The sequence below is a fragment of the Solanum tuberosum genome, unplaced genomic scaffold (genome assembly GCF_000226075.1).
Source record: "Solanum tuberosum cultivar DM 1-3 516 R44 unplaced genomic scaffold, SolTub_3.0 scf00024, whole genome shotgun sequence".
Classification (NCBI taxonomy): Eukaryota; Viridiplantae; Streptophyta; class Magnoliopsida; order Solanales; family Solanaceae; genus Solanum; species Solanum tuberosum.
The window spans coordinates 1597114-1607232 of record NW_006238950.1 but is presented as its reverse complement, the minus strand read 5'-3'; the positions used below and the strand labels follow the sequence as shown (position 1 = coordinate 1607232).

Sequence of the window (10119 nt, the reverse complement as noted above, 5' to 3'; positions counted from 1 at the left end):
GTCGAAAAGTGTTGAACAAATTGAATTGTAAATTCTTTTTCCATTTCTTCTTAGATTTTCAAGCATTACAACAACCATAGTAAAATGTGGGGTAACCAAATTATCAACTTCATCAAAGCTATGGTTCTAACTCTTATATTTATTTGAAATTTGTCAACTTATTACTTGTAGAACTATGTTAACAATTCATATAATGATTGCCCGAGTAAAATAATATTTTTCAACGTTGAATTAATAAAATCTTATTTAAAACTAATAATTGAAAAAGAAATCGAATAAATCATTTATATATAAAAGAAATATTAGGTAATACTTTGCATTTAAAAATGTAAGAAAAATAAATTTTAAATAAATACATGTGAAGTTTATTTAGATTTTAGGCCTCTAATTAAGATTTCGCTTTAGATCTCCGATTACGTTGAGCCGCTCCTGCCCAAGTGTCAAATTGTAAAAAGCCTAACAATGCTTTTGGCTGTGCTGCTTATTGACAATTTGACACAATTTTCAGTTCCTGCCTCATACCTGTTGCAGAAGATAGAGGACATGTGGTTAGAAAAAATATACTTATGAATCAATGATACATTTTAGAATGAATTATAGTAGTTGAGTCATAATACACAGGAACTAATTGAAGTATCACTAGCAGATATCAAAACTGAAGCAGCATTTCTTCTTAGGAAACCAATAGTGTCATGTTATGGCACATCATTTTAAGACCTGTAGAGGACCATCTTGCACGCACAACCACCAAGGCAATTTAGTGAGACATAAGACCGTGTTGGAATGTATGCGTCCACTGGTCTAGATGGGAACAGGTCAGCACAGTTACAATAGCAGAAAATAAACAAAGTGTTGAAAGTAAAGATTGCACAACAACTTTACGTGGAAAACCTCCTTACTCAAGGGAGTAAAACCACGACCTGGCCTGTCAGGACTTTTCAAAAAAACTGCTTTCACTAATCTTCTCAAGCAAAAGTAAAAGCAAGTTTACAAACTGAGATTAGCCTACTAATCCCAACTCTAAGCAATAACACCTATTACTTAGATGAGCCAGAACAGATACAACACTGCCCACTAAGCTATCACCCCTAGATAACTTAGACTTTGCTAAGCGGATACCACACCGCCCACTAAATCAACTAGCTCCTAGATGATTTAGACTTTGACTAAGCAGATACAACACTGCTCACTATACTAATCCTGACCGATTAATATAGACTTTAGAGTAAGACACTAAGTTACCATTAACCTAGTTCTTACAATGATTCACCCAAACTTGAAACGTTCTTTCACAAGTGAAACGAATCCTACAATATAAGCACTATTACAAGCAAACAAAGTAACAGCTGGTACAGGAAGCACTTGAAGCAATCGATCAGGTCTCTGCTGTTTTAAAGCTTGAAATATCTCTCTCTTTGAATGAATGAATAATTTGTTGTTTGTTCTTGGATATATTTAGACATTAATAGTTATTATCCAATGAACAAGCAACCTCGTTGCTTCTGATTGGTGGAGTACTTTGCAGCTTCACCAACCTTCTGACGCAGACAGCTTTCCAGCTGTACAACACTTTGACCACTGGACGAGTATTCATACTCTGCAGAGGACCAGATCCCTGCACTTGTGAGAAGATAATCAAAACATCAAGAAGCATAAGCACTTATCAGACCGGTACCTAGAAAAGGAATACTGAGCATGTTGCACGGTGTCAACTGTATGCTAGACAAGTTATTTTTACCTCTTGCAGTACCTTTGAACCGAGAACCATTTGCAAAGCTTATCTCAACAAGTTCTTATTTTGTCAGCTCAAGTAATGGTGAATGTTTGTAGGATGGTTATGGATTTCTTCTGCCTATTGTTCATTGCCTTTGCCCTCCTCGGGTGATTTCTCAGATGGATTTCCTGTTAAAAATTAGTGCATTTTAACGGTCTTTTTTTAAATTTTTACTTCTGCCCTGTTTAGTTTACTGAGTCAAATAAATCAGTTCCTATTTCGTATGAAGTCTACCTAGATAGGAGTCTTAGTAAGTTACTAGAGTATTTTTAGGAGTTCAAGTTAGTGGCACGGTTTATATAGTTGCTGCATAATTGCTGTAAACCAGAGCTTCAGGAATAACATTCTCTCTGTTCTATTTTCGTTATACTGCAAACTTCTTCTTTATGTGCTTATTTTTTGTTTTATGGTATCAGAGCAAGGTCGTTGATCTGATTATTATTTCCATCTTCTTGTCTATCAAGTTTTATTAGTCTTGTTGGAGAAGATTGAAAGCTGCAGAGAAAGAAAAAAAGACTTGTGCAGTATGGAGTCGGTAAATGGGGGAAACAATTCAAATGCCCAATTTGGTGTCGAGAAGCTTGTAGGGACAAACTACAAGTACTGGAGAATGTGTATGGAAGCTTATCTTCAAGGTCAAGACCTGTGGGATCTTATTGTTAGTGCTGAAGCAGAAATTCCAGCAAATACTGCAGAAAATGCAGAACCATGGAAAAAATGGAAGATTAAATGTGGTAAAGCACTCTTTGCTTTGAGGACTTCAATTGGCAGAGAGCTCATCGACCATGTACGTGATGTTAACTCACCAAAAGAAGTTTAGGAGATACTTGAGAGATTATTTACAAAAAAGAATACTGGTAGGCTACAACTGCTGAAAAACGAATTGGCAATGCTAACACAAGGGGGCGTGTCTATTTCTGAATATTTCTTACGAGTTAAAGGAATTTGTGCTGAAATTTTAGAATTAGATCCTGATGAGAAGATCGGTTAAGCAATATTGCGGCGATTTCTTATTCGAGGATTAAAGAAGGAGTATAGTCCGTTCGTCACCTCCATTCAGGGTTGGACAAAGCAACCTTCAGTTGAAGAATTCGAAAATTTTCTTTCCAATCAGGAGGCATTGGCAAAGCAAATGGCAAAAAACTTTGAACCAGATGCAGCTCTCTTTTCAAAGGATAAAAATAAAAAGAAAATCGTATCCTCGAAAAGCAAGAACAATGAAAAAGGATCCAATGGTGAAAAACCTACTGGTGGCAACTTTGAGAATAAAAAGTGCTATAGATGTGGTAAAATTGGACACATCAAGAAAAATTGTCGAGTGAGGATCTCAAATGCAAATGTTGCAAGTGAAAATGATGGAAACGAGCAACTCAAATGGGAGCAGTGCTTCACTGTAGAAGTAGATGAGCAGAGGAATGATGATGTAGTTCAAGCTCTCTACAACAATGATAATTGCACACAAGAATGGATCATTGATTCTGGTTGCTCTCATCATGTAACTGGAAATGATTCTCTTCTTTCAGAGTTGCGCCAACATAACAAAGAACGAGTTGTTGTTACAGCAGATAACTCGACATATCCAGTAGCAAATGAAGGAGTCTTGAAGATTGACGTTGGAGCTACAGGGGCTGTCAAGTTGAATGATGTATTTCATGCTCCAGGTTTGAAGAGAAACTTAGTTTCAGTTTCTCAAATCACTGATTCTGGAAAATATATTCTATTTGGTCCAAATGATGTGAAGATTCTGGACAACGTGAAGAACATATCTGTTGATGTTGTTCTTACGGGTGAAAAGAAAGGTTCGTTGTTTGTCATGGCAGTAGAAGAAGCCTATGTGAAGAAGACAAGTCAAACATATAGCACAGCAATTTGGCATGCTCGACTGGGGCACTTGGGATACCAATTGTTGAGGCAAATCTGTTCAAAGAAACTGGTGGATGGTCTACCAGCTCTGCAAAATATTCATGAAGATGTAGTTTGTCAAGGTTGTCAATTTGGGAAATCACACCGTCTCCCATTTCAAAGATCAGGAAATCAAAGATCCACTATGTTTGAACTGGTTCATACAGACTTGATGGGACCAACAAAAACAACAAGTTATAGTGGTTTTCGGTATGTCATGATACTTGTAGAAGACTTCTCAAGATATACATGGGTGAAGTTCTTGAAAGAGAAGAGTGAAGCCTTGTCAAAATTTGTTGAATTTAAAACTACAGTGGAGAAGGATTTTGGGGTAAAAGTTAAATGCTTGCGTAGTGACAATGGAGGAGAATACATGTCTGATGTATTCTTTAAATATTGCGATGACAATGGTATTTCAAGGTAAATGACATGCCCTAACACCCCCCAACAGAATGGTGTTTCTGAAAGGAAAATGGCTCATCTTGCTTCTACAAGCCTTTCCTGGTTGCATGATAAAAATCTCCCTCGAGAGCTCTGGGCTGAAGCTATTCAATGTGCATGTTATGTGATAAATCGTTTGCCTCCATGGCCAGGTAAAGCGAAATCCCCTTTCGAGATTCTATATCATGAAAAGCCAAATGTAAATTACTTTCGGGTATTTGGTTCAACTTGTTATGTTCATATTCCAAAATCCTCTCGAACTAAACTTGACCCGAAAGAAAAAAAGTGTATCTTTGTTGGCTATGATTCTTATAGGAAAGGGTGGAGGTGTATGGACCCTGAAATCAAGAAATTTGTCACTTCCAGAGATATTGTGTTTGATGAAATATCATCCTACCATTCTGCCCAGAAAACTAACAATCAAGAAATGATTCTTGATGTTGATCAAGAACCTTTGGAGCTGACTCCAGAGAGAAATTTGCAGGCTTCAAATAATGATGAAAGCTCAAATTCAAATGGTGTTGAACAACAAACCGAAAGGAGGTCAGCAAGAGAGAAAAGACAGCCAAGTTACTTCAAAGATTATGAGGTACACTTGAACAACTGCTCGATTACTTCATGTTTCTTTACAGGAGTATTGGATAAACCTGTAAGCTTTGAAGAAGCCAAAGGTCATCCTGAGTGGGAAGCAGCTATGCAAGAGAAATTGATGCTCTGAACAAAAATCAGACGTGGGAGTTGGTGTCGAAGCCAGAAAAATTGCGAGTTTATCACTTGCAAATGGATTTTTCGTTTGAAGAAAAATTCAGACGGGGTTGTCGACAAATACAAAGCTCGGTTTGTCGCACGTGGTTTTTCTCAAAGTTATGGGCTGAATTATGAGGAAACATTCAGTCCAGTTGCAAAAATAGTAATTGTAAGAACATTTTTTTCACTTGGAGCATCTATGAACTGGAAGTTGTGGCAGCTTGACGTAAAAAACGCTTTTCTTTATGGAGAATTGGATCGTGAAGTGTTTATGGAGCAGCCAAAAGGATATGTCTCTATGTAGTATTCTCATTATGTTTGCCGATTAAAGAAAGCGTTGTATGGCCTTAAACAAGCACCACGTGCTTGGTATGGTAAAGTTGCTCAATACTTTATATTTTGTGGTTTTAAAGTTTCCGATGCTGATTCTAGTCTATTTATTAAATTAGAATCAAATGTGCATCTGATGGTTTTATTATATGATGACATGATCATTACTAGTAATAATGATGCTGAAATCTCAATGAAAATTTCAATGTTGAAAAGTGATCTTTCGGTTCGATTTGAGATGAAGAACTTGGGGGAAGTGAGCTGTTTTCTTGGTCTGGAAGTTGAAAAAACAGATCAAGGATATTTTATTTCTCAAAAGACATATGCAAGGAAATTGTTGCAGCGCTTTGGCATGGGGGAGTCGAAAGAAAAAGCCACTCCAATGGAACCACATCTAAAGTTGATGAAAGCTGAAGGGAAGCCATTAAAAGATGTCAAAAATTTTCAGCAACTTGTTGGTAGTTTAATTTATTTAACTATCACAAGACCAGAGATTGCTTATTCCGTTGGAATCGTTTCTCAGTTCATGCAGTGTCCAAGAAGTTCACACCTTGATGCAGCAAGGAGAATTCTTCGTTATGTGAAGGGCTCACTTGATCATGGTCTTATGTATAGAAGACATGAAACTTTTATACTCAATGGATTTACCGACGCGGATTGGGCTGGAGATGTGAATGATAGACATTCAACTTCAGGGTATTGTTTCAATACTGGTTCAGCAATGGTATCTTGGTGCAGCAAGAAGCAACCAGTGGTAGCATTATCTAGCACTGAAGCTGAGTATGTAGCCGCAACTATGGCTGCACAAGAATGTATGTGGTTGAAGAGACTAATAGGAGAGATGCTGTGCAAAGTTGATTACGCCATTCAAATTAGATGTGATAATGAAAGTGCTGTCAAGCTTGCATCAAATCCAATTTTTCATGGTCGAACGAAGCACATAGAGGTTCGTCATCACTTCATTCGAGAGAAAGTGTTGGATCAAGAAGTTATTTTGAAAGGAATTTCTACAAATGAGCAAGTCGCGGACATATTTACAAAGGCCTTAATAAAGCCTAAGTTTGAATATTTCAGGGCTGCTCTTGGAGTTATTGACAGTAAGCATGCACTAAGGGGGAGTGTTAAAAATTAGTGCATTTTAACGGTCTTTTTTTAAATGTTTACTTCTGCCCTGTTTAGTTTACTGAGTCAAATAAATCAGTTCCTATTTCGTAGGAAGTCTACCTAGATAGGAGTCTTAGTAAGATACTAGAGTATTTTTAGGAGTTCAAGTTAGTGGCACAGTTTATATAGCTGCTGCATAATTGCTGTAAACTAGAGCTTCAGGAATAACATTCTCTCTGTTCTATTTCCGTTATACTGCAAACTTCTTCTTTATCTGCTTATTTTTTGTTTTATTTCCATCATTAATTCCTCCACTTGATGTTCCATCTGCTGATGAAGCTTCCTTCTCGATCAAATACAGAGAATCTGGATTGCTCAATTTTGGCAAAGCATCTGTCTCCAACAAGATCCTGTCCTTAGGAATTGACTTTAACATTTTCTTCGCCTTGCTCTCCTTCATGGACATAAGGAACCCAGAAAGGAGAAGTAAGCACCAAACTTAGCAAATTCAGGAACCATTTCGGCATGAAACCAGCAGGAACAGGCCCCGCGGATTTTAATAATTCCAACTCTTTGGCAAGTTGAAGCTGCTGTCGACAGACATCCACCTCATCAGCGAAATCAATCTTCCTTCCAAATGAACCTTTTTTTTTTTTTTTGAGAAGTTACCAACTACCAACTTGTATTCTATTCCAAAACAAAAAACCAGAACCTGCCACAACAAATTACAGGTTCCTAATTACAATTGTGGAGATTACCAGGAAGATCTTTAATCCTATAGCAAAATTTACAAGGAACCTAAAACATCTTTAACTGATTCTAGATCTACCATATATGTGCTCAAGTTTACACCAAAAAAGAAACAAAACTAAGCAGTTCATCTTAATCTTCTGGATGGAATTGCTCTTGTTTTGGAAGCATCTGAGATTTCTTTCTTTCCACACTGACCACCAGATGCAAGCTGGAATGATTTTCCATCTTTCTTTATTCCCGGTAATGCTTGCATAACTGCTCCATAACTTCAGAGTATGTGTAACTTTCCTACGCATAACCCATTTCATGCCCTTCTGATTGATAAAGACATTCCACAAAATGTTGAACCTTTATCTAAACCAATCTCTCCAACTGCAGCAGCAAGAGTAGACTCCAAAAATCCTCTCAAAGTTTTCAGCCAATTAGGAGTCCTCTCAGTTATAAACCAGGGATGGAGCCCAAAGTTTGGAACAATACAAGGGTAGCGTTCACTCATTTCCTTGACCAAATGCCAATCTTTCTCCGACACGCCATTGACAGCAAAATGGACAACTCCTGTTTCAGTCGTGGTTTTAATAACATATTAAAGATCCTTGGATCTTGGAGGTGACAATGAGAATCAAAGAGCTTCATCATTATGGGTCTTAAAACTGCCAGACTCTTCTCTTCTTTTCTCTTGATACACTCTAAGTTGGTATTATACTGCTTATTCCTTGAACGAACCCTTAATGACAGCTCATATGCTGTGGTAACTAGAAAATGCAAGTGCAACACTGTCTCACAACTGTATGATAGATTAAGGTGTAGCTAGCTTGTGTATGTATGACAAACAAATGACTAAAGGGAATCTGCTCAAATCAAAAGCTGAAAATAAAATGAAGTGCCAGTAACCACTCAGAAGTCCAACAATTTCATAATACAACTCAAAAATCCAAATCCGTAAACCCATAAGAACACCACATTCAAGTTGGTCTGCCTTATTAAACCTGACTGCATGAGCACAGCAAAATGAGAGTAACGCTTAGAGTTGAAGAAAAATGACTTCCAAACAGGATAAGTATTGCTTGGGAATTTTAATGTCCTACCAAGCCACTCTGTTGGCTATTAGAGTCTTTTTTAAAACCTAAAGTTGAACTGAAACAAATATGATTATGCCAAAAGTGAGAGTTTATACACAAGGCTACATTCAATGTATATCTCTACAACAATTTTTTTAGTCTTGAACCACAAATAGGAGTGTAGACTATAAAACCAGTGAAACTGCAGTGGTGAACCTACTGTCCAGCAACTCTGGCACTCAGACAGTTAGACATGGGGTATCAGCTTGAAGTAAATTATCTGAATGTTACCAATAGGTGAGCGGAATCGAAATGAAAAGCATGACTAAACTATTTCATTTTCCAATTCTGATGGTTTAAATTCATAATCAATAAATCAGGCTCGATTCTGAAACGACTCTTCCTCTTTCTTTCAACCAAAGTAGCCATTCTTCCTAGGAGTATTTCTAATTCCAGATAAAGTAAAAGTATTTCTTATTGATCTAAACACCAGAAAGAAGAAAACAAACCAATGAGAACAAGCAGATGAAGTAAGCAGACAAACTGGATAAATAAACAGATAATATAAGTAGGAAAACAAAATAAAGAGGACCAACAGCCAAAACCTATAGATAAGCAATTTTTGCTAAAAGTTTACACAACCACTATAAAAATGTCACTAGATGCAGCCCTTTTTTTTGTTTTTATTTATTTATGTTACTAACAAAGACACACATTTGTGGCAGAAGAGTTTCACAGAGATCTAAGGATTACTAAACAGAGAACACAAGTCATACATTCACTCTATTTATCATCAGTTCATCACTGTTGTTAGTTTCAAGGGTCTATCGGAAACCGTCTCTCTCTATGCACGCAGGGGTAAGGTCTGCATACTTCCTACTCTCACCAGATTCCACTTATGGAATTACACTAGTATGTTGTTGTTGTATTGTTAGTCTTTAAAATCACATTAAGGAAATCAGCTACAGTCTTAATTTCCCCTCTTATTTAGGGTTAAAAAAACCTAGTGGAAGCTTAAAGATGTGTTTACAACTTTTCAGACACCATTCTCCAAAGGCATAATTTTGCAAAAAGATACACAACAAACGCTTTCTTATACCCATCACCATCTTCCTATCTGTTACATATGTTCTGAGTGATAAAGATTGGATTTTTCAAACACCCATTAGCTTCAATTACAAGAAATTTTCATTTTTTTAAGCAATAGTCTCCATAAATTTTCTTGGAATGAATAATTAAGTACCTGGAATATGAGCTCTGGAATTCCGGTACAGCAAAAAGAGAAGCTTTCTCAATCCCCTTCACACTCAAAATTCTCAGCGACAGCTCGAACCACATCTATTTCCTAGGGTTAACCATGGTTAGATATTAGGGATAAAAATTAAAATTATTTTGTCTCCTAATTGAGATTTGGAAGAAAAACAAGAAGGCTTCCTTTTCCAAATTTTATTCTGTCGGTTTAGGTAATTTTTTTATAATTACCTAATTTGACATTGTTTATGCAAAACAGATTTTTCCATCAAACTCTTTTTCCCCTTTTGACTTCCTACTTCAACTAGAACAAGCGAAAATCTAATCTTCTATAAATTAAGCCCTCCAGACCTCACATTATAATCATTCAAATCTCCTTTCAATAATATTCTCAACAAAAACGAACTACCATCACTAATTCAAAAATATTTTTACCATCCTGTCTTCTTCAACAAAGTTCTTAACTCTACAGACTTGCGATGGTAAGGAACTTGTATTGGACGAGGCTATAGCCATAAGGTCACAAGCTATCAAGAAGATGGCTGAAGACACTGTGTTTCAAACATCATTCTTCTACCTAATGTTCATAGCAAAACAATGACCAAATTGATCGAATACTGGAAGAAACATTTTGAAGAAGGCGTCTCCATAGACATGTTGATAGATTTTGACAAGGCTTTCGTGAATGTGCACCACTCGATTTTGTACGATCTTATTTTAGCGGCTAATTTTCTTAACGATAAGGAGATATTGGATATG

General features: G+C 36.7%; 1 pseudogene; it reads right to left on the bottom strand.

The window, feature by feature from the left end:
- Nucleotides 1–332: 332 nt before the first annotated feature.
- On the bottom strand, nucleotides 333–10119 carry LOC102602446 (uncharacterized deoxyribonuclease sll1786-like; annotated as a pseudogene).